Below are 26229 nucleotides of genomic sequence, written 5' to 3'. Positions count from 1 at the left end.
TTTCTAAGGGATGTATGCCCCCGATCTTCCTTCCTAAACGTGTTAGAGGGGGCCAAGATCAGCAAGAGACACGCATCAAGGATGGCTAGTGTGTATGAACAAGAATATTTCTTTAAAAGAAGCGGGGGTTAAGAAATGTATGCTGGAAAGTAAAGGGACTGGAAGCCCCCCCCCCGCTGTTAGGTATTTATTGCATTTATACCCGACCACGTTCTCGAGGGGGCCCACATGGTTCTCCCCTTGCTCATTTAATCCCCGCAACAACCCTGCGAGGTAGGTTAGGCTGCGAGGCTGTGACTGGCCCAAGGTCACCCAGTGTGAGCTTCACGGCCGAGGGGGGCTTTGAACCCTGGTCTCCCCCAGTGGTTTTCCCGGTCTGACACTCTAACCACTACACCACACTGGTTCCGCGTGATCACTGATCCGCTCTGATTCCGAGTACTGGAAGCAACGTCAACCCTTTACAGACACTTTTGCTACCTACCGACAGCCCTGGAAAGGCAGGGCTCATGCGCACAAGCTGGTCCAGGCCTGCTGCTGGAATGTTGTAAAACTGCCGCAAGGTGGCAGCGTGCTGCTTTCTCCGGCCCGCCCCTTGCGTGGCCCGCACTGACACAGCCGAGGGTTTTCTCTACCCTTCCAGTCACGCGCCAGGCTTAGTTACAGCTCCACGACAACTCCTGATTGGTTGGAACGGCAGCGATTCAAAATGTGATTGGCTGCTTGTAGGAAAGGGAGAGTGTTGGACTGTTTATTTGGAATTCTCCGCTGAAGGCTGCAATTTCCTCATGCGGGCGTCTGGAATGCGAAGCTACCAGCAGCCTTTCCTCCTCGGCATCCAGTTTCCTATTCAAAAGAGCAACACCACCTTCCTGTCATCCAGCCGCTCTGCAGCAGGTGCTGTCCTGACAGTGAAAGCGGATTTTTGCATAATATGTCTATAAGCAGCAGCAGGGTGCCAACACTTATATAAAATATTTGGCAGAGCAGGAAAGCCCCGCCCCACATAATCGATCACATGATGCGGTGCACACATACCATTTGGAGGGCAATGCCCATCAATTTAGGCCCCCACCCCCAAATATGTTATTGGGGCAGGGACAAAGCCCCCTCAACCCCTAGGAGTTGGCTCTTGTGAGCAGCAATCACAGCGGGGTTGTGTTTTATTCATTCATTTTTTGACCCAAGGAACTCCAAGGACATGGTTCTCACCTGCCCAATTTATCCTCCCCATAAGGCTGAGAGACAATTGCCAGTTCAAGTCTTCTCAGTGAACTTCTGGGCTGAAAACAGACTCGACCCTGGGCCTCTAGAGTCCTACAGTCACTTACCAAGCAGACAGCGTACACATGGAATCTTTAGACCATAAGCCTGTGGGAAGGGCATGCATGATTTTTAATTTTTGTTACAGTGCCTAGCAATTTTAGGCGTAACAAAGACAACTATTGAAGTGGGTGAGTGAGCCTTCAAGTAAACTGGTCACAAGCTGTTAAGGGATTTATATATGAATACTAACGCATTGAATATGGCTCGCTAATAAATCAGTAGCCAGTCCAGGTGTAACCTTTGAAATGGAAATCCTGCCAAGGTTATGCTTCACCTTGAGACAGCAACTGATGGTCTGTATTGTTTTTCTGGAAAAGTTATGATTATCTCTCTTAAGTGAATAGCAATTCATTTGTTCCAGCATTTATTTTGATTTATCCAGAGAGCTGTCTGATTTGTGTTGTAAAATGTTACTGAAGAAGCAGTGTGTTCTGAGTTGTTAGATGGGTTGGTGTCTCTACTGTTTGCTACATTTTGAGCTCAAAGTAGAAACAGATAGGAAGATCTTGCCATCAAATTCAGCTTTGACTACTTTAGCAAATGAGCAAGGAAAACAAACAGGAACCCAATGCCAGAAAAAAACCAAAGCTCTATACATATACCATCAGCTCCTGAAGGAACAATAAAAAATCCTGAGAGAGACAGTGAAGCATCTCTTTTCCTATCTTCCCTGGAGCTCTGTCTTCCCTGAGGGAAGGGAAGAGTGAGGGAGCCCAGGCAAGGGAGTTCTTCCCATCAGCTCCCAGCTGGCCTCAAAGGACTCTGTCCCTTTACATTTTATCTAATGTATCTGTTTTAGCATTTTAAAATGGTAAATCGCCTTGTGTGCCTTGGGAGAAAGGTACAAATCCAGTAAAAAAACAGCTGACTAATGGAAAAAGAAACTCTGCAACCAGTCTGGGAACCTGCCTATGATTTCTGATAACTTATCACCTCGCTAGGCCAATGAAGGATGCTGAATACGAATTTAAATGTTTACACATGTATCCACACCAGAAATGACTCCAAGGAGTAGTAAGAGGTAGCAGGCACACACACACCCTACCCCACCCAAATATTTATACAACTCTATTTGCTGCCACAGTTATTAGCCACAGTAAACAAATAAAATAAAATAAAACGTCCAGTAGCACCTTAGAGACCAACTAAGTTTGTTCTGGGTATAAGCTTTCGTGTGCATGCACACTTCTTCAGATACTCTTCTATCTGAAGATACTCAGATACTATGTGAAGCAGTGTGCATGCACATGAAAGCTTATACCCAGAACAAACTTAGTTGGTCTCTAAGGTGCTACTGGTTTTCCCAGTAGTGATGTATGGAAGCGAGAGCTGGGCCATAAAGAAGGCTGGTCGCCAAAGAATTGATGCTTTTGAATTATGGTGCTGGAGGAGACTCTTGAGAGTCCCATGGACTGCAAGAAGATCAAACCTATCCATTCTTAAGGAAATCAGCCCTGAGTGCTCACTGGAAGGATAGATTGTGAAGCTGAGGCTCCAATGCTTTGGCCACCTCATGAGAAGAGAAGACTCCCTGGAAAAGACCCTGATGTTGGGAAAGATGGAGGGCACAAGGAGAAGGGGACGACAGAGGACGAGATGGTTGGACAGTGTTCTCGAAGCTACAAACATGAGTCTGACCAAACTGCGGGATGCAGTCGAAGACAGGAGTGCCTGACGTGCTCTGGTCCATGGGGTCACGAAGAGTCGGACACGACTAAACAACAAGGTGCTACTGGACAAGTTTTAATTTTTTTTATTTATTTCGACTGCGTCAGACCAACACGGCTACCTACCTGAATCTAGCCACAGTAAATTAAAGTTCTACATAGGATGGATAAAATCTTTGATCTGTAGGTCCTGCCCCCACCAGCACACGAGCGCTGCCCGGTGGCGGCAAACTTCGGGAGATGGCAGCCCCCTCAACATTGGGGAGGGCTCAGCCCCCTACCCTACGCACACCATGTCAAGAGAAACGTTGCCAAGTTGTCCAGCAGAGGGCGCACAAGATACCCCGGACCAGCGTGATGTTTGAGGTGTCTTCTGGATAGCTCATGACCAAAGCTTCGTGATTGGCTAATTCGAAATAATCATATGAGGAAGAAATAATGAGCTTCGGACTATATATTTTGGCAGGTGAAGGATTACATATGTCACGGAGGTATTCATTTTTATATTTAAATGCAGGGCGTTATAATTGACTGATGATCTTAGAATTGCATTTAAGATTTAATAATTTGCTGCAACTGAGCGTAACGTGCAATGCTTGCTAACTGGATTTATTAAACAGCATACATTTGAAGCACAGTGGCGCCAGTTCTGTATTTGTAAACTATGAGGCTGAAGTCTGATGAAATAATATTATATGCACTGGGATTAATAGAACTAGTCACGAGATCTAGATTTGTTTTATTTTATTTCCAAGGAAGCAGGCTGCCTTCTTTTCGCTTGCAGAGCATGTTTTTGTTTGTTTTTGCTTTGAATTTTCCACAACAAGGGAAAATCATAACCAGCTGTAACATACAAGAACATGACTAGCATGAATAACAGCAGTCCCCTCAATCTCTCAGTAGAAGGCTATTTACTACAACTGTAGGCTTGACCATTGATAGAGAATTGTTAGAAGGGCTGCAACAATAATTGAGTACTATAGAGGAAGAGGCAGGCAAAAATGTAACTGGAGAATGCGGGCATCGATCCCGCTACCTCTCGCATGCTAAGCGAGCGCTCTACCATTTGAGCTAATTCCCCCTTACGCTGCAAGCTTTCCTTTCAGCCATTATAGATTATTACTCAACAGTGAGCGTCTGAGCTAAAATATAACGTTTTATCCGACTTGTTCTTGCGGGAAACGAACTTCCTCGCCAAACCTAAGCCTAGTTAAAGCAAACGAAAAAGCAGAGATAGGTAAGTTCTGTCACCCAGCGAGGAGAAGCCACGCGGAGCTGGCGAGGGGAGAGAAGTCACGGTCTGTGGGGGGAAAAGACTACATTTCCCATGAAACCTCACAGCGCGCATGCGTAACGTTTTCCTTTAGCTCGCCCGCGCAGGTTCTAGGCCCCGGCGGCGAGTTCCTTCAGTCAGAGAGAGAGAGACAGGGGCGCGTGCGCCTGTGTGGAGCAGCTGCTTCGCATTGTGCGAGGCGGGGACTGTTTGTGCTGCCGTTCCTCTTGGCGCGCGCGCCCGCGCACACACACACACACACACACAGAGCGGCGGCGGCGGCGGCAGCGGCAGCAGGAGCAGGAGGAGCAGCATCCTCTGCCAGAGGAGGATGAAGAGCGTGGCGAAGGAGGAGGAACGGATTCCAGCAGCCGGTTCGGCGCGCGCCCACCGCCCCACCGCTCTGAGGTAAGAAGAGGGGAGCCGGCGCCGCTCGCTCGCTCGCTCGCTCGTTCGGGGGCGAGCGAGGGAGATGTCGCTGGGTCCTCCTGCCGCTGCCGTCCCTCACAGAGAGGGGCGCGGGAGCCGCCGTCCCGCGAGCTCCGAGGGAAGGCGACGGGTGTGTGTGTTGTGTGTGTTCGCCGCTAACGAAGGGCGGGCTGTGCGGGGATGAGGGCAGGAGGCGTGCGCGCGGGGTCTGTCGAGGGGAGAAAGGACTTAGCGGGATAAATGCATTATCGTGTGTATGGAAGCGGGAGGGGGGTGGTCTTGGTTGACAGGCAGGGGAGGACTCTGCGGGGCCGGCTGCTCCCTTCCCTGCGCCTGTGTGCGCTATAGGATGGATGGGGGGGGTGTCATATAATAGTGGACGGGTCTCGTGTTTTAGTTGTGCCCGGCGACCAGAGCGCGTGTTTACGTGTGTGTGTGTTGTTGTTGGGTGGGGGTGGGGAGTCGGGTGCACGCGAGGCTAGGAGGGTGTGCGCTTCCATAGTGGGAGGATGGAATTTGTGTTATCTGGATGTTGGCGGACTTGGGAAATTGGGTGTGTTGTGCTATTGTGCATGTGGAGCGCAGTCCTGGGGCTTGGAGAGATTTTGTGGGATTGTGGGTAGGTCTCATCTGGCTTGGGCTGTGGAGAGTGGAAAGAAGCCGGGATTGGGGGTAAAGTGGAAGGAATATAAGTTCATTGTATTATTGTCCCGGGAGGCTATGAATGGACGAAAGGCAGATGATGTTCAGGGACGAACTGCTCTTTTCTTAAGTAGATGCTTGTGACTACACGCAGCATGAGCGAGGACGAGACAGCTAGAAGGACCTCTAGTTTTTCCCGTCGAGTTGTGACCTTTTCTGTGCTGTAGTTGGCACATCTAGAAGGGGTTGTACTGAGTTTATTAAATTCTTATTACAGGAATGATTTGTCAGGGGTAGATGAGAAAGCAGAAGAATAATCTGCTAATTTTCCCTTGAAGGGAAGGCATGAATCGGGTTTTCAGAGCATAAGAAAAAAGACTGCATTCTCTTCTCTGAACACCCAGAAAATAATATGTAGTGACAGTTCCCCTCACATGTGCAGGGTTCCATTTAAAGCACATTTCTGCAGCCATAGGTGAATTGTTATTTGTTACCTTTTTGCAAAGACCAGCAAACTGCAGTGGGTAATCAAACCCTCCTGCTATGTGAGAGGGCTTGGTCCAGGTGTTTGTCTCTGTGCCAGAAAAGTCCAAGCCAGTATGAATACATACATTCAAGCAGTGGAAACTTTAAAATGGCTCATTGTCTATTTCGATGCTTAGTGGAGCTTTCATTTCTTCCTTTGACTAATAGTAGGCTCTGGCTTTAGTTGAGACATTGCTAAGTAATGGAACCTACATTATACAGTTCTTTTTTCTGTGGTTGGAATAGTTGCATAGAAAAACTATGCACAAATAATGGTACTCATCCACTGCAAACCATTTTAATATAGGGCACTGTTGCAGTATGGTGTCAAATAGTTAAGAATTGTATAAACCAGCGTGGGCAAAGCTTGTAAATTGGAGGGAAAACACACTGAGGACATTTAAGAGAAGATTTGAGTTGAGGACATCTCACATACTTTATTGTGACTGAGGTCTTTTTGATACATTATTACTTTAATAATGGAATAAGCACTGGAGGTAATGATATGGAATATTTGAGCTCATGAACCAAGGGTTATTTGTTAATGAAATCCTTAAAAACATGGAGTACAATACACAGTAATAGGATGGGTACCAAATACTCTGGCATAATCCAGTGAATTTTAGTTGTCTGGATCTGTGAGACAAGTTAAGTGTGAATATCATGCATTGATTTCACACATTTTGAGACTTACTTATGGGGGCCTTAAAAGTTTTGAGTGTGTGAAGCAGTCCACATGCATACATCTAGCTGTTTGCATTCACACACATCTCTTTGATTACGAGGTCATCAAACATATTGCCTTTCATAACAACATTGCTTGGGGGCTGTGCACTTATTTACCCCAAGCAACTGGATTTTGGTTGGTATTTGTAGCAATTCTCATTAGCCAAAAGTCTACATGTTGCTGAGTGTTCTGCTTTGTGTTTTCTTACCTTGCGTTTTGATAATGGATTCTGCATTTAATCATTTCCCCAACTTCTTAAGTAGTCATCCCTGCTGTGCAAAAGTATTCTTGGCAATTGGTTTTGAAAAATTGTGCAGGCTTCATTCCATTAACATCCTAGCAATCTTCTTGTTCCCTTTTATCTTCCCTCCCTTGTTCATGTGGAAGACCTTATCGATTTATGTGCATATGTTTTTCTTCTGATGCATCAGAGCATTTCCTACATCATCTTACTTTTATTGTGCATGGTGATAACTATACCTGGGTAATGTTTCTCTGATGTTTTCAAATCACCTGAAATAGCTTTATGTTTAATGAAAAAACTCTTTGAACTCTAAGTAGCCATGAGCACTTTGGATCCATTTTGCTTGGACAATATTGGATTAAGAGGCATTAGGTAATTACTGCATAATATGTGTGTTTTCTGTCACTAGGAGTTCTGAAGTCAAAACCAGTTACATGAATTACTGTAAATGATGAACTGTAAATGTGGCAGGGGACTTTGAAGGGATTAGCTTACTCTTGTCATGCTGTTGCCTCTGTAAATATACGGCAACTCTTCTGCCTTTGGACTTGCAGCGTCCTTTTGCATTATGTGATGCAGCTTTATAACCTCTGTTATATGCTTGATTTATATAGAAATGCTGTTTTCTGTAGAAGGAAATGTAATTGGAGGAAAGCAATAATCATTTTGATGTCATAACATTCCTGGTAGACCACTGTCTCGATTAGTTTTACTGCTGGAGACAAGCTGCTTGTTTGTAGAAATTGCCTTTTACATCACAGCATGTGCACATACATGAGTTAAAACATGGATTATTCTGCACGGAGTCCACTCTCTGGACTTCTTTCACAGGTAGGAGTAACAATAAAAGACTGCTACCCTATTGCCAGTCTCTGTTGTTCAAAAATGAATGAATGAGGCTCCTAATCATTAGTGGCTAGTTAAGAAAAGTGGTCCCAAAGAATGAGGCATTCAGAATGGTTGTGGTGAGGTATCTTGCTGGATCAGCAAAAGCTGGTGAAAGTTTGTTATCTCATTACTAGAAATTTTATTATTATTATTTATTAATATTATTATTTATTTATTACTAGAAGTTTTATTACTAGAAGTTTTGTTGTTAGCCGCCCTGAGCCCAGCTTCGGCTGGGGAGGGCGGGATATAAATAAAATTTATTATTATTATTATTATTATTATTATTTATTAAAAGGCATTGTCTTCAATTTTCGTACGAGTTTTGTGTTCATTTTATAGATCATGGTTATCTTTTTAGGATCCTTCCAAATGAAGGCTTAATACTACAAACAGGCCAGGTTGTTAGCAGCTCCCCCCCAAAAAAAAACATCAGATTTCCCATTGAAAGGATAAATTGGATTAAACTGTGGGGGGATACAGGTTGACATTTGGGTGACAGTAACGTGTGGATGCTGTAACAATTTACATGCATGAGGAGTGTCATATCCGAGATTCTTGGGAACCTTGGTAAAGGTGCACTCAGTGGGGGTTTTTAATCTCGAAAAGGAAAGCTGTGCCAGCCAAGAATACTCTCATGCTGCTTCTGAATGCTCTTGGTGCACTGTGCACAGGGTATGACTGTCCCATTTTTGCCACGTGAGGTGAAACAGAAAGTTTTGCCACGTGAGGTGAAACAGAAAGTTGCTGCCGCTTCCCCACTGAAGCCAGGGTGCTGCTGTTGCTTCTCCTTGCTTTGCTGGTGGCGGGGGGGGGGGGGCGGGACGGAGATGCCTGTGGAACTTCAGTGCAGCCATGGGTGCCTCCCACCCTCTCCTGTTGCTGGAGCAACAGCAAGAGCTTGCCACTGCTTCTCCTCCCTTCTCTGGCGATGGCAGTGTGTGAGCTCAGTGGCAGGGAGGCACAGCTGTGGGAACTGCCACCTCTGGACTCCGTGTGTCTAATGCAATTGCCTCAGTGTGTCTAATGCTGATGCCGGCTCTGGCTGTGCATAATGAGAACAGCAGAGCTCTTGCAATGGTGGACCCTTTGTGGCCTTGTGTTTCTGACAAATATATGACATTGCAACTCCCTAGAACTGTCTTTGCTTGGTTCTTGCTGCTCACTGATAGAGGCTTCCTTAGATGAGAAAATTTCAGAGATGTGGAAGCCTCCTTGCCCTCTAATTGTATGGGGTGCAATTGTATTTTTTCCTGTTGTGTGATGATCCCTGGCAATAGTAATAATAATCATGGGTGGGTGATATATTCAACTTAGACCTACTCAGAGTTAGACCCATTGAGTTCTATCCAAAGTACTGCTACCGAGAACGTTAGGCCAGCGCAATAATTTCTCCTTATGTGACAGGATGATCTCTCCATCTCTTTCCCCTCATCCTACAAAATCTGTTCTGGGGGTTTTCTAACTCTCCAGAGCAGATTTGGGGATTGGGGGGGGGGGCATGTGCAGGGAGAGGAAAGTGAGGAAATCCTGGTGCTATTCCTTGCGCTAACACAACTATTTAGATGAATACTGTACCACGGATTGCAATAAATGGATTTCACCCTATAATATATATATAAATCAGTATCTTGGGAGGCAGTTGAGACCAGAAACAAAGTTATTAAAAGAACTATCAGCACTGCTCCACATAAATCTGTATTACTAGTGTTACAAGTACGTGTTAGACTGTGACTCTGGCATCACTGGGGATGAGCAACACACTTCCCACTGTTCCAAGCCCAGCACTGCTTGAAATTTTGTTTTAGTTCAGTAAAGGTTGAACATATTCCTAAAGTTTACTTATTCCTAAAAGTGTAGTAGTGGATTTGGGAAGCATGTCTATTTTGTTTCCTTTGTTTCTGCCCTGGTTTTATAACATATTTAAAACTACCCACAAAAATGAGTAATAAGGATATGAGTATAGTTGACATGATTCCAGCCAATATCAGCCTGAAGTGCTAAATCTATACAACAGGTTTTTTTGTGTGTGTTTTTTTAAGTGTCTGCTAATTCTATTAATGGCACTGTAGTCTGAATGATACAAGACTTATTTCCAGGATGAAGTTAATATTTGGACTCAAAGTGAAATTATCTGCCTGCTTGTGGTCTGGTGTTAATACAGGTTAACTGAGAGCTCTTTTCTGTGAAGGAATTTGTGAAACCTGAGTTTGGGTATAAGTGTTAGCTTTGAAAAAAATGCTGGCATTGAATTTTTTGAATTATGAATCCACAGTTCAATTGACAATTATTTTTAGTAATAAAAAGGAGGGTTTTTCAGAGTTTAAGAAATAAAGAAATTAAATACATGAGTGTATTTTACATGACTAGCAGATATTTAAGGGAAATGGCTTTAAGAAAATAAGCATTGAGAGAATGCCTGACTTGGATTTATTGTGAATGTCCTTATGAATCCAAGATACTATGAAGTCTTGAATTGCATAAATGCATAGGGCAATTAGCTAGATTTTTCCCATAATAAATGGGAGTTAGAGCAACACACAGCACAACTACACATCTTCCCTCTGCACATTTGTAATTGCTAGTCTTTTGTGGCAGTTTGACTATTCCAAAGGAGTTAGGAAATGTAAAAATTTAAAAGCATTGTCTTAGTACTGGAAATAAAAGTGGAGCATTGTTCTCTATGTCAGAATAATTTGATTTAGAATTTTATTCTAGCCCTTTTGCAAACAATTAATAGCTTTCACTCAAAGCAAATACTTAGTCTTGACAAGGATGTACACATGAACCAGCAGGACCTCCAATGTTGAGCAGATTAAGCACTCATTCCTTTTAGTGCAGCACAGAGTTTCCCTATTTTGGAAGTTACTTGGCTTTAATCCAGGGAAATTGTCCTTGAAGCATGTGGTATCCATTGCAAGAGGCCCAAAGGATATATAAATCCCAGATGGAGTTATCGTCTATACAAAATTTCTTCAGACAAAACAAAGGAATATAGTCTTGATTGTGGTTCTGGATGGACAGAACCCAGCCTTATTTTTCGAGCCAGTTTTCCTTGATGTTAACACCATCATTTAATGCAGGTCTAGCTACTGCCAAATATACTCCTGTATAATGTACTGCTCAGTCTAGCTCCCCTCTAGGTTGTTTCTGTCCTGTTGTACAAAAAGGAAAACTGGTCTCTCTCTCTCCCCCACCACCCAGTTTTCCTCTCTTTATATATTAAAAATTATTAATCTATTCCTTAGAAAATTAGGAGACAAGAGGGACAAAGCAAAATCTACACATAAATTTCAGTCAGCTACTGAACTAATAGAAAATGTGCCCTGCTTTCCAACTGCTGAAGCTCTCTCACTGGGTCTAACTACTGCTGTAGTTTGGTATTTCAATTTAGAGCTTGACATGTGGGAATTCTTGAACACTTCCAGTTCTAAAGTACATCAGACTAGAAACTTGTTAAGATCATAGCTCTGGAGCTTGTTATACAAATGTCATGTTCATAGAGCTTCAGGGATAAAGCCAACATGCTGTTCACAGATCATGGGGGGGGGGGATTCTGACTCTTTCGTTGTGCTAGATAGATGTTGCTCCCACTCCGCTGGGTGAATTCTGTAGCTAGTATGGTGAAAAAATACTATATAATTCTGTAATTGAGTTATGATTGGACTGGGACTTGGTGCATGAACTCAAGCCACTTCCAGCTCTCTAAGACACAGGCTCTGATGGGAGAGGGTGGTGAAGATTGAGGCTGTACTGTGTAATGGATATCAACATCATCTGCTATGCACAGGACTTTTTTTCAGTCATGTGGATCTGTGAACTTCTGAATCTGTCTCCATTGATCTGAAATTATACAAATTCCTTCTTGTTTGTACACTTTTTATTTTTATTATTAAATTCGAATATCTGAAAATCACAGAATAGAAAAATACAGAATGAGAATACAAAATACATAACAAAACAAAAACAAAACCCCCAATAAACCCCTGTGAATATCAGTATACATTCTGATAGCATTTTTTATTTTGATTTTACTGAAACTAGGGAAGTAACAGATGGCTACAGAGTTGTGCCTGGATGGCTTAACCTCTTCCTTCTTTAGGGAACAACTGTTATCTCCTGTTGCTCTCCCTCAGCTCAACCAAGAATGTCCTCTTTGATTATTTCATCTCTGCTGGTTGCGGAGACAGGACTTCTTAGTGGCTTGCTCACAACTACATAACCCTTCTCTTAGTTGCTCCCAAAGGCCGGGCTCTAAGAAGTTTGAGATGGCAGCTGGTGAATGTGTTTATGTAGGAGGTTTAGTTTAGTTTTACTTATGTTGAATAATAACATGATCAACAGCGAATGCAATTTCTTAACTTTTCTGAAGGCATGTAATTAAATGTCTTATACTTTCCCTTTGAAACCAGATGTTTTGGAGGAATTAAAACTGCTGCAATGGTTTTCAAGACTTCAATATAAATGTTGCCTGCTTGCTTTCATCTTTCCACATTCATTATTTTGGGGTTTTTTAGTGACTAGAAGCTAGTAACACTGTCCTCTTGGCTATCTAAGCTTGCTGTGTAAATTCTCAATATAGACTTGGGAGGTCATAAACTATGACTTGCCAAACTACTATGGTATATGTGGAGTGCAGACAACAGTGAATAACGTTCATTCAGTCCTACATGCTTGCAGTGCGTAAGTGCTTCAGGATGAATAGTTTTTGAGCTAGTTTGTCTGCGAATGTTAGGCTCTTGAGTGTAAGGCTTAAATATTGGAGGTGGTTTATGTAACACAAGTTATTAGTTGCACCTAAATCACATGTTGCATGCTTCATACTAGAGAAGGCTATAGGAAGTGGAAATATTTGGCTACATATCTGATAAAAATAGTTGCAGGAACTGCTACAGCTACATGAACTGCAGCTCTGGAGATGTTTTAGCTTCTCTAAATTTAGCTAGTTCCTCATTTCTTATTTTTTATATGATATCTGACTCTTCTTAACTCCTTTCTGTAGAGTCTCTTTGCTGAATGAAAGGTCACCCACTGACTTGACAGTGCAAAAGGATTAAACTACAAAATCTCGTGACAGGGCACTCTTCATTCTCACAGAATTTAGAGATTCAGGATTGAGGCCAAGCTTGCCAACTGAATTTTCTACAACTAAAGCTGTGTTTTTGATGCTCTCTAAGTTACTGGTACATTTGTGTGTTCAACCAAATTAATTCTTAATAGAAGCTCACCCAGAGGGTGGCTGGAGCCAAATCTTTTCTGCTTGCTTTTTATTAGCATGGAGCTCTTCACTTCTGAGGGCCAGTGGCTTCAACTGTCGTCTTCTTATGGCTGGTTGCATAGGGCAAAATTGTGTGGTGTAGTGGTTAGGAGCGGTAGATTCATAATCTGGGGAACCGGGTTCGCGTCTCCGCTCCTCCACATGCAGCTGCTGGGTGACCTTGGGCTAGTCACACTTCTCTGAAGTCTCTCAGCCCCACTCACCTCACAGAGTGTTTGTTGTGGGGGAGGAAGGGAAAGGAGTATGTTAGCCGCTTTGAGACTTCTTCGGGTAGTGATAAAGCAGGATATCAAATCCAAACTCTTCTTCTTATTATTATTCTGTGTTGCACTTCCATTAAATGAAAACATTGCATTTACTTTATTTTGTTATGAAAGCCTGACTTCTGAAATCGGTTTGCTATACATGGGAATTGCCAGTTATGCAGGGGTTCCTTTCCCAGCCACTGCACACATCACTGGGGCGCATGCAAGTGGGGATTCCCCCATTCTGTCCCCACCCTCCCCCCTGTTGGTGCCAAAAACAGCATGCACAAGACACATGTGCATGAGAGAGGAGTTGCCTGAATTCTGATAAATGATCCCACACTGTTTTCAATATTTATACACTTTTATTGAAATGTTCCTTTGTACATAATGCACACAGTAAGTGCAAGAGTAAGAAGTAATGTCAGATATAGTTCAAATGTTAACAGAACTGATCAGTGCTGTGCTTGAAAGTTGGCTGATTTATCTGATCTCTCCCTTCAGAATAAAAGTATCATTTGCCAAGAACTGAATCTGGCTTAGGCATGCCTCATGATGTTGGTATTTACTTCTGTTTATTAATTTTGACCCCCTTCCTCTTCCAAGCATGCATAGTATGCTTTTAAAGAAATCCTCCTGACAAATCCGCAGGTAGGGTTAGGGAGCTATTTCTACAAAGTCATTCAATGAGCTTTGCTGCTGAGCAAGGATTGGTGTCTCTCCCCGCCAATGCCCCCAAGTCAAATACCCTAGGTGCCAGACCTCTGTGGTTCTAAGAGCCACACAGAGTATATGTAACTTTAGTGCAGTGATGGGAAACCTATCACTCTCCAAATGATGACAGGCTACACCTTCAACCATCCCTGACTACTGGCTATGTTACCTGTCACTGATGAGAGCTGGAGTTCAACAACATCTGGAGGGTCATGAATTAGCCACCCCTGTGTATTAAGACCATTCCTGCCTGAGAAGGTGATCAGTAGCATATTTCAGAGTTACTTTTAAATTACATTCTGTTGAAATCTGGGAAGCACTGTATATCTGGCAGTGGCAATCATCGTTGCCTTTTCCACTGTTTTTAAGTGATTCCTCATCTGCTGCAGTAGGGAGAAAGGTTGTGAGATTTATTCTCTTGGTGCTGAAGAACAGTCAAAACTACAACCATGATAACATAAATTACACAGTGCAGTACTTAGGCCTTCATATTACTTGGGTCTTATAAACGTGCAAATATGAGGTACTTAATCATGCCGCAGAGTAATTCCTAGGCTACTTTCACTGAAAATATTGGCAAAGCACATTAAGTACTCATGCAGAAATTATCCAGGCATAATTATTTCATCTCTGTACTGCTCACACACAGAAGAGTGAATACAAATGAAGAAAGAGAAAAGTGTATATATCCATTTGAACAGTGCTTTTCTTCAGTTATCACCAATGGAGATAAAGGGAAGAAGTAGCTTCAGTTCTAAGAGCATCTTTGTGAATGGTATCTTGAAGTGGTATGCACAGAGATTTGTTTGGGTGATTGCCAATAAAGGTGCATGTATACATAAGAATTGCAAATAATCTGAGAACAAATGCAATGTTAGAGTAAGAGAGATCAGGTCAGTTGTGAACCTTGGGGTCTCAAATTTCAGCAGTACCCTGTGCAACACCAACATTTGGCCCCCTGCACCTTCCATTCTACATCATAGTTGTGGTGCCCCTGAGGCTCCGTGCTCAGTGCAACTGAACCAGCTGCTCTCCCCTAAATCTGCCTCTGTCAGGATTATGGTATCAGATTCATGGGGTTGGGATTCCAAGTTCTCATTTTGAAAAGTAACATATTTGCTGTTGTATCATTGTCCTCTGTTATCTAAAAGAGCACATGTACTGCCTCAATTTCATTTGGGACTAGAGATATGTACTTTTAGCACCTTTTAAAAAGCTGTGTGTTTTATAGAGGTATTTGACAATAATATTTAATACCATTGCAAAAAAACGTATTGAGCAGACTTCCTTCAATGATAATGTCATGAGATTTGTTTGAGTCCTATAGAATATATAAAACAGAATTCTCTCTGCATAAATAACATGTGATACTTTCTCCAGGTGACAAGTTTCTGCTACATTATGTGTTAATATTAATCTCTCCCTAGTTCAATAACTGTTAGGTATAAAGAGCCTTGTGTACTGTGAATGGAAGATTACAGGAGCACATGTTAAAATCTAGAGCATTTTAATTGAAATTAAAGTCAAGTTTAAAAGTTAGCTGATGTTTTGGGGGAGGGTCAGCTATACAGTGAATTAGTAGAAAGTAAGTTCCCTTCTACTGAAGGGAATATTGTTAGAAAGTGGTATAGGGGAGAAAGCGTTTATGTGGCAGAGAGAGCTAGAATGTACTGCAGTTATTAAACAGTTAATGCAAATCTGTTATTAAAAACCCACCCAAATAACTTCATGATTTTCAGAACCTTTCTTTCTAGCCTGAACCATCTCAGCAGGATTCACCTGTGATGTTTTATAACTACATCACCTGTGATGCTTGGATTGTGCTTTTGATGATGGCAAGGAAATGATGTCTTTTCAACCTGCACCTGTGATACATCCCATTTCATTTAGTTTAATTCACTTCCTAGTTCCCATTATGAGGGCCTATTCCACTGCAGCAGAGGCACTGCTTCATCTGAAGTTAGATGACAACACTGTGTTATATTCAACAAAGTTGTCCTATTAGTGCAAGGCCTGTGTATTGGACTTCCTCTCCCTCTGTCTTCCCCAACATTTGCTCAGATTGCAGGGTTGCATGGAGAGAAAGAGAAGTCCCATTGCTTAGATAGGTGTCTTTTCACTTACAGGACATTTGATGTTACCAAATATGTTTGAAATTGCAAACCTATACTGTACCTAGTTTCCTGGGTGTTCTGAATAAACATGTATAGGATTGTACTGCAACTTCTTTATGTAGCACCATCTAAGATGAGTACAAAGGACCTAGTGAGGTCAATTAAATATTAACACAATGCATTCATTTTGTGGCTTAGTGAGGTAAACTGATGGGCTGTTCATTAATCTTCCATTCTTGATAGTCACTTGGTTTTAAAAATTGGCATTCTTGTACCAGACCATCATGTCACCTTAGATTCTGACCTCTGTATGCTGGTATGAAGCAGAATCTCCAAACACAGCCCAGGAGAAGGGGCTGGACCAAAGTCTTCATCCAGATAACAGGATTAAAGGAAATAAAAAGATGAAAGCAGAATAATGGAGTTGGAGTATATAAAAGGGAAGGTGACAGAGTAGCACGTCATGAACAGAACAGATGGGGGTCCTGCACAGCATTAGCTACTGTGGATCTGATATAAATGAGGAAAAGGTGAAGAACCACTATGCTCACCTTGGTTGGAATTTCTTGTGGTAAGGAGATTGGGCTTTAATCTTTTCCAGTTCTATGAAATAGAGTAGTGGGGGTGGGGGTGGGGAAGCAACACATTTCTAATAATCAAACTCCTACAGTGTAGTGGCTGACATTGGGGGTAGAGGGAGAAATCACAATCTACAATCTGTCTACAATCACAGTTTCTCAGGTGGAAGGAGTGTTGGGGGATGGAGACAACTGTGTTAGTGCCATATCCTGAAATAGTTTGAATTGTGCCAATGGATGCCAAGCACTTAGATCAGATGCTGCCTAAGAACATATTCTCAGTATCACCCCTGATATTAAACTGTAGAGTGGTGCTATTTTGTGCTCTTAGAAGAACACACTGTGCCATTTGGGGTTGCAATTTAATTCTCTCCCCCCCCAGCTGTCCATTAAAGGAAAATTCCTGCAATATATGTGGATGTGTTAGGAAGGGTACACCATCAAACTACAGTTTCATGTATGAGCCTTGTTTTCACATTTAGTAGTGATGCATAGAGAATCTTCAAGCACTGCAGCTGGTTCTCCAGGTGTAGTTTCAGTTTTAGCCATACCTTTTCTGTTTGTGCCATTTGTTAATGTTAACATCATTAAAGCTCTTGGCTGAATTATATGGGAGGCAGAGGAAATATTAGCAACATTTTATTTCCCTTGATGGTCACTTTCACTACTTTTTCTTCAACATAATTGGAAATCTGGTCTTTTTGGGACTCAGGAGAAACTTGCACTCAGCTGCATAGTTAGTATTGTTTTAATCTTGGTGCATTAGACAACATACTGTTTTAATGCACCCATTTCCAAAGTGTGGAATATTTCCACCATTAAGCGTAACATCAACAGAGAGATACTCATTTCACTGACACTAAAGCAAATTGGATTTCTGCAGAAAAAGAAACAATTTGCCACTGAAGTGGATTTGTCATCCTATTATTTTCATGTTCACTGTGTGTATATGTGTCTGACTCATTCTCAGTAAAGTGATTAGTCTCACTTTGGAGTGTGCAGTCACTTAAGTTTGCACTTAAGTCTTACATGCTGTAGCTTGTGGCTTTCCATACTCCTCCTAATCCACGAGAGAATGATACATTCATGATGTCTACAATATATAAAAGTGTTTTTGTGGGGGGTAGTGTATCTCTGTTGAAAGAATTGGAATAGAATAAGGTTTTCATGTAAACCTTTTTGCTTAGATCCTGTGAAGTGTCAGAAGAAGGAGTGGGCAGAGGGTGACTTTCTCATTCTTGCTGAGCATTCTGAAAAATCTGTCCTGAGGGCCAGGGAACCTTCCTGAATAAGGCGGGCTGACTGAGGATCATGGAAAAATATGTAGAGGCAGTTTTAGTGAGGCCTCCATTTTTCTTGAGGTAGCCAAGAAGTAGTAGTAGGGGGCATGGCCCTTCCATAGGGTTCTAGCAGTTATATAATAATTGAAATAACCTGACTATTCTTATGCAACTTTTCTCTGAAGCTTTTCAGTTGCTTCCATAACCATGTTTGTCATGTGATAATTACTGCTTTCATGTAACAAATTGATTGGGTTGTATCCAACAGTCATTTTGTTTGCACAAGGCCTTTCACCTGTGCAACAGAACTTCCCCAACTTCTCTTCCCCACATGTGCCTCCCAGATTTGTTCTGTGGTTTTCCCCAACCCTTCTGAGCAGATTTGGATGGTGGCATGTGGGGAGAGGGTAAGTTCTGATGTGCAAGCAGAAGTCCTTGTGTGAGTGGGGCAACTTCGCTGGATAACCTGTTTGCAGTGTTAGAAACTGAGATATAAAAGCTAGGAGGTAAATGGCACCTTAAACCTAGGTTATGGGCACCACAATGGAATGTCTAGGCGCACTTTTTATAACAAGAATACAAAGCTTAAAATGAATGAACCGCAGCTAAAATCTTATGTTCATTTTTCACATGATCTAGTCCTCATCTGAAGACTGCAAAAAACAAAGCCATGCTTCCCCTGCGTGCCCCCTTGATATTCTTAGGAGGGTCCCTCAAACTGCTGCCTTTCTGTAAAGCCAGCTTAGAGGCAGAACCTATCAGCTTGCCTGATGCTGCAGTGATTTCTTGGAAGTCAAGCTGGCAGGAATTTCTTTTCCCATGCCCTCAGCATCAGCAGTGGCAGTTTTAATTTGAAATCGTAGGCACAGTACTGCACCCTGAGCTCAGAAATTGCTCAGGCTAATGAAATTCCCAGTCGCAAAATGTGCCTAGAACAATGGGAGTTTCGAATTCTGCCTGTTTGTATATAATGGGTCTTGAGATTGTAACATGAACACTGTTGTCTTCAGAGGTGAAGTCATTGGTTGTAATTGACTTTTGATTCCTACTGTTTTAACCAAGGACAACCCTACCATTAGGCATGGTGAGATAACTTCCTCAGGCAGCTGCTTTTGAATGTCATAAAAAGGCAGCAAATGGATAAATTATTTAATTTGTTGTATTTTTACTGCTAGTAAGGGGGAGATATGATTGTCGGATTTTCTGCTTAAAATGCCCAAATAACTTGGCTGGCCACGGGTGCACGTGACCTGTAGCAGCAGCAGCAGCATGTCTTTGGTGTGGGCCTGGCCACAACTGATCATGTACATTTTGGTTTACAGACTTGCGCTTTCTCAGGTTGGCTTTTGCATGTTCCAGCATACAGTGAATGCAAAAGTGTTGGTTCACTTGCATGTTTGCTTACTTTGCATGTTGTAACACGTGAATGAATCCTGAAGTAGGCTGCTTTTCTATACACATTTACCAGGATGTAAGCCCCATTGAACTTACTGGAGTTTAATTCTGAGCTGACTTTTGTAGGATTGGACTAAAGCAAATGTGCAGATTGTGAATACTTTTGTTATGAGGATATTTGCATCAATTCAGACATTTGAAAATGTAGCAGTCTTGTAGTTGCGGTGGGGCTGGACATACGCTCTGCTTCCCATATGATATTACAAGTATCCCTGCTTCAGTTTATTGTTTAGTAACACAGAAATCAGAGGTATGCAAGTAATGAGGGTACATGTGTATGTCTCATCTTTCCTGTTACAGTGGTACCTCGGGTTACATATGCTTCAGGTTACAGACTCTGCTAACCCAGAAATAGTACCTCGGGTTAAGAACTTTGCTTCAGGATGAGAACAGAAATTGTGCAGCGGTGGCGTGGCAGCAGCAGGAGGCCCCATTAGCTAAAGTGGTGCTTCAGGTTAAGAACAGTTTCAGGTTAAGAACAGACCTCCAGAACAAATTAAGTACTTAACCTGAGGTACCACTGTATATTGTGTTGTGAAGTGGAGTGCACACATGGAAATTTGCCATTCACCCATAAGTATAGGATTGCTGTATTTAAAATGTTTGAAGTGGCCCTACATTCCCTCTGCTAAACTGATCTGCCACTTGAAACAGCTTTGTCACGATTTCTTAACACAGTGAAACACTTTGAAGTGTCTCTTTATTTTTCATTTGATAAATGTGTCTTAGCATGCACAAAAGAGTTTTTTTCTTGGTTCTTAGCCTCCTGGTTACACTTTTGTGGTTTTGTATACTTTTGAACAGGATGTAGCAACTGAACTTGATGCAGCATCGGATGAAGCCTAGAAGTATCCACAAATAGAACATACTTTTGCAAGCAAAATGTGCAGTGAATAAAAAAAGTAAAGTGAAACACATGTTGCAGTTGCTTTGTTTGGAGGTAGCTGGAAATGGTTGCTCCCCAAATGATTGAAAAGTTCAAGTCTCTTTGAGCTTGGAGTGCAATTCCTGTTGATTCCTGGAAGTCCTTGCCCCAGTTCCACTGAAGCTAGTGGCAAACAGTGTTGAAGTTGGTTACTAGTTCCCTGTTCCTTGTTTCTACAATAGTTTGAAACACAGTTCAATCTGAAAACATAAAAAAAGAATTAAAGTTTGCTTGTCCCTAAACCCCAGCATCATATTTGGCTGAGGTCTGCAAAAGATTTTTTTTTTGCCATCAAAGCTGTTGCAATTGTGCAATGCTGTAGGACAACTTCATATTCATTTTACCAGTATGGTCAGCTTATTAACAAATTGTATTCTGCACCAGTGAACTTGTGAAAGACAGAAGATCCATTCAGTTTTCTGTATTTGAGGTGAATGGCATCATGTTGATGAAGAAAAAGGTTCTCATTGACTCCAATTTATGCAACCTAGTTCTTTAATGTTGTATGGAAAAGAATTCCATACAGCGTGGGATACTTCTAATCCTGTATTAATGTTCCCTAAAGCTAGATGATGATGATTAAGTGAAGCAATATTTCTTGTAAACCTGGTTTGGTTAGAAATGGTGTAGGGCACTGAAGTTTGTTTTGTTGCAGGGTGTGTCTGTTCTCACTCAGTTCTAAATGTGGTTCAGTATTCTGTGTCAATCTTGATGTGCTAAGCTTGGGGTTTGTTCTAAGAGCTGAACCAGCAGGAGTCTGAAAACAGTCTGAACTGACTTCCGGAGGCGGCGCGAACGGTAATGGCGGCCCCTTTACTTCTGTGAAGGGGAAGCTCCGCGGAAACTGGGTCGTCCGCTACGGCGAAGCGGAGACCCACATCGGAAACCCACAGGCAGCAAGAGCCTGTGGTCCTGAGACTCGGCGGGCGCCTGAAGCGGCCCCCAAAACGCAGAAGGAACCCCGTAAGGAGCTCCGGAACGTGGAGGGGGTAGCGGCGCTGTGAGTTGTTTCGCAATCTGCGGAGTGAAACCGCGTTGCTGCTGCCGGTGAGCGCTGACCTCTTTTCCTGGAAAATTTTGATTGGAAAGGTTACAAACCGTGAGTAAAGAAGGACTTTAACAAATCTGACTAAATTACTGAATTTGGCTGAAAGCGGAGTGACGAAAAACAGGAAGTCCGTCTTCCGCTGTTACTGAATCTCAAAGCAAAGAGCTGGAGGAGTGGAGGCGTAAAAGAATTTCTTGCCTAACTGATCTCAGCACCCACTGAACTTTTTTCTAAACAAAGTAAGGACTTAAAGTATTGGATTCTCTGCCTTGCATTTGTATGGTGATACCGTTCTTCTATTGGAACTACAATTTGAACGAGAAACCCAGGCGCTGGATCTGCCTGAGTAATTTGAGCTGTCAGTTTGCAGATCTGGATACTGTGTATTGGAACTTGCAATAATCTGAGGGGGTTTGAACTTGTTACTTTGAAACATCATTTGAAACACCAGTATGCACTGCCTGAAACAATGTGATTGTTAATACCAACTCTGCTTAAAACCTGCTATTGTAGGTTCTTGGACATTAAATTTGATTTTAGTAAAATTACCAGAACTGAATTCTTCCCTTAAGACATTTCAAGCTCCCCCTAGAGGATTTGGGATTTACAGCAGTGACATTATTTTACTTTCTTTTTCCCGACCTCCTGTTTGACTGTTTTCTCTGGGCTGTTGCTTTCTCATGGGAACAACTCAGCCTGACCTTGACTCTTAGATAACTTTGGAATGAGTGGCACAAGAAGGAGGGGAAGAACTAGACAAGCAACTTTAACAACTTTAACCTCAGTCTCGCAGACACGTAGATCATCTGTACCTACTTTGCCTTCAGAGGAAGAAGCTGCTTCTCTGCTACAGGCAGGAGAGGGAGAAACTGAGCAATTACAATTGGAAGATATGGCCTCAGGAGCAACTGCTTCTATTTTAGAGAAAATTTATGAAAAATTGGAATCCCTGGATAAGAAAGTGGAATCTTTGGACAAGAAAGCTGATGAACAAACAGCTAAAATCGACCAAAATACAGAATGTTTAAATAGATTAACTGGACAAGTATCCCAGAACGCACAGGCAATTGGGCAGTTGACGGAGGCCACAGTAGAAAATCGGAAACTGGCTGAGGACACTATCCAAAAACTAGAAAATTTAGAACAAGAGGTAAGACCACTCTGCAAACAAGTAGGGGAACATCAGACTTATTTATCTATGATAGAACTGCGGAACCGGGAGAGTAACTTAAGGATAAGGTCGATACCAGAAGTGGAAGAAGGCAATCTAGCTGAGTTTTTGACTAAAGAATTCTCCCAAGTTTTGGAACCTAGAGGAAAAGGACTTTAAGATCGTCTCAGCTTTCAGACTTGGAAGACTAGTAAAGAAAGAGAAGCCCAGAGACTGTTTGATAACACTGAGATCAAAGGAGGAAAGGGATAAGATTTTGGGCCTACACTACGGAAAGTCACTGGACATTTTGGATAAAAGAATTGAAATTTACAAAGATATTCCTAAACAACTGTTGGACCTTAGATCTGACTATTTGGAACTGGTCAGACTGCTTAGGGGCAACTCAATTATCTTTAGGTGGGAATTTCCCCAAGGATTATCCTTTACTTTCAGAGGGAAGAAGGTGAAAATTAGAACATTGGAAGATAGAGACAAATTCTTGACTGCATACGGAGAGGACCTCCAAAAAGGAATTGAACTACCCTTTGGGCCTGGAGCACCGGCGGTACCGGCACCCTTGGAACCTGAAGATCCAACGAATAAGATACCACCTCGGGAAGAATAACCAGACTATTTCAGGATGTCTCTGCAACTTTTGAGCTGGAATATAAATGGCTGCAACATCCCGGGAAAAAGGAGGAAAATATTTCACATATTAAAAAAAGAACAATTGGACATTATTTGCCTGCAAGAAACACATGTGACTAGGCTCCACAGAAAAGTGTTAATAAATAAAAGACTTGGCCAGGAATTTATATCTTCGGATAGAGTAAAGAAGAGAGGTGTGGTGATATATGCAAAAGAGAGCCTGTCACCCAAATTCTTATTCAAAGACGAACATGGAAGAATTTTGGCAATTGAGATACAATATCAAGGAGAGAAGCTTTTGATATTAGGAATCTATGCACCAAATGAGGGGAAATCGGAATTTTATAAGAAGTTGCACGAGACCATGCTGGATTATCTGGATTACAACAACATCATTATGATGGGAGATATGAACGGGGTCGTATCAACTAACATGGATAAGTCACAAAGCCAAAATGTTACAAAAGACGGCAGACTACCAAAGACTTTTTTTGAAATGACAGACAATATGGATTTGATTGATATCTGGAGGACAAAGAACCCCTTGGGAAGAGAAGGAACATTTTTCTCTGAAGCCCAACTGACTTGGACAAGAATCAACCAAATATGGATATCTAGAGGTCTGGCACCGAAGGCCAGAAAGGTGGAAATCTGCCCAAAGACCTGCTCCGACCACAATGCGATTAAGATGGACATGACACTATTACCAACCGGCTCCTTTAGATGGAAGATGAATGACAATCTGTTTAGAGATCAGGAGATTTCTAAGAAGGCCCAAAAAGTTTTAAAGGATTATTTTGAGATAAATATGACCACTACGGTGGAAAAAAGAATCATCTGGGACGCAAGTAAGGCCGTGATGAGGGGGTTCTTGATACAACAAAATGCTGTAAAGAAAAGGTCACAAAATGAGAGGAAAGACAAAATCTTGGAGAAAATTAAAGAATTAGAGAAGAAGTTAAGATCAAATCCGAAGTCACAGCCGATTCTGAGAGAAATTAAACTTCATCAAGCACAATATTCTAAATTGATAAACCAGGAAATAGAGTGGAAGATTAAATTAATGAAACAAAAAACTTTTGAATCGGCGAATAAATGTGGAAAACTGCTAGCTTGGCAGTTGAAGAAGAGACAAAAGCTAAACACAGTCACAAATTTAGAGATTGAAGGAAGAAATATTCAGAACCCAGTGGATATTAGAAAGTGTTTCCAGAGATACTTTAAAAAGTTGTATACCCAAGGGCCGCAAAATGAGATTGGGATTAAACAATTTTTGGAAAAAAACGGTCTACCAAAATTGTCACAAGGAAATAGATCAATCCTGAACTGCAAAATAACACGACAAGAGATTGAACAAGCCATTCAGAACTTGAAATTGGGCAAATCTCCAGGGCCAGATGGGCTGACCTCCAAGTACTATAAGACATTAAAAGACTATTTGATACAACCACTGATGGAGGTCAGCAATGAAATTATGGAGGGGAAGAGGGCGCCAGAATCGTGGAAGAAGCCTTCATCACATTGATACCAAAAACGGAAGCTGAAAAGACACAACTTAAGAACTATCGTCCCATCTCTCTTTTAAATGTGGATTACAAAATATTTGCAGACATTTGGGCAACTAGATTTAAAAAAGTTCTAAATGAAGTAATTCACAAGGACCAGGCGGGCTTTCTCCCAGGTAGACATTTGTTTGCCAATACAAGGAACATTATTGACATTCTAGAACTTTTGCAAACAGACATAAACACAAAAGCAGTGTTAATTTTTATTGATGCGGAGAAGGCCTTTGACAACATCTCCTGGAAATTTATGAAGGGAAATCTAAAAGAAATGGGAGTGGGACGGGGGTTTGAGAATGGGATTGATGCAATATATTCAGAACAAAAGGCTAAACTGATAGTTAACAATGTGGTTACAGAAGAGTTTAAAATCAAAAAAGGAACACGACAAGGCTGCCCTATTTCCCCATTGTTATTTATTTCGGTTCTGGAGGTGTTGCTGAATATGATCAGAGGGGACCGGTGGGTGGAAGGAATTCAGGTCGGAGCCAAACAATATAAACTCAAAGCTTTTGCAGATGACCTAGTTCTGACCCTGCAGGAGCCAGAATCTAGTACGAAAAGAGTATTACAATTGATTCATGACTTTGGTCGGGTGGCGGGATTTAAATTAAACAAACAGAAAACTAAGGTATTGGGAAAAAACTTGACGGATGCAGAGTCGGAACGGTTTCAGAGAGAGACAGAATTAAATGTGGTTAAAAAAGTAAAGTACCTAGGGGTAAACATAACAGCAAAAAATCTGAGTCTATTCAAGGATAATTATGAAAAATGTTGGTCAGAAATTAAGAGAGACTTAGATAGTTGGACAAAATTGAAACTTTCTTTGTTAGGCCGAATTGCTGCCATTAAGATGAATGTATTGCCAAAAATGTTGTTTTTGTTCCAAACACTACAGATTGTAGACAAGACGGAGTGCTTCCGGAAGTGGCAGAGAGATATCTCTAAGTTTGTCTGGCAGGGCAAAAAGCCCAGAATTAAGTTTAAGATATTAACCGATGCGAAAGAGAGAGGGGGCTTTGTCCTGCCGGACTTAAAGTTGTACTATGAGGCCGCAGCTTTCTGCTGGCTAAAAGATTGGCTACTTCTCGAGGACACTGACGTATTGGATCTGGAAGGTTTTAATAATGCTTTTGGTTGGCATGCATACTTATGGTATGATAAGGTTAAAATCAATAAGGCCTTCAAAAACCATATTGTCAGGAAAGCAGTGTTTAATGTCTGGACAAAATATAAAGACTTATTGGAAAATAAAACTCCGAGGTGGCTATCGCCTCTGGAAGCTAAGGCCCGAAAAAGACTCAATATGGAGGCCAAATGGCCGAAATATTGGGAAATTCTAGAAAAAGACGGAGACAATTGGAAATTGCAGAGTTTGGAGAAAATGAAGGATAAAGTGCGAGACTGGTTACACTACGCTCAGATTAAGGAAGTTTTAAAAAATGATAAAAAGTTAGGGTTCCAGGTGGAGAAATCGAAATTGGAAACAGAATTGTTAGAACCTAAGA

General features: G+C 41.9%; 1 protein-coding gene across 2 annotated transcripts in view; it reads left to right on the top strand.

Moving 5' to 3' along the window:
* The first annotated feature begins 3414 nt into the window (after positions 1-3414).
* The window catches only part of LOC307213143 (uncharacterized protein), a 100155-nt gene continuing 77340 nt past the window's right edge, over positions 3415-26229 (top strand). The window contains exon 1 of one of the 2 annotated variants that reach the window (XM_079970867.1): positions 3415-3484. The gene's annotated coding sequence lies outside the window, so the exon portion shown is untranslated. Of the gene's footprint in view, positions 3485-4554; positions 4675-26229 lie in introns of those variants that run through there. The other variant, XM_079970866.1, reaches the window with a different exon arrangement.

This window comes from Podarcis cretensis, assembly GCF_951804945.1.
Source record: "Podarcis cretensis genome assembly, chromosome: 1".
In the NCBI taxonomy this organism is placed as follows: Eukaryota; Metazoa; Chordata; class Lepidosauria; order Squamata; family Lacertidae; genus Podarcis; species Podarcis cretensis.
The sequence above is the reverse complement of the archived record's forward strand: the minus strand, read 5'-3'. Positions and strand labels throughout refer to the sequence as shown.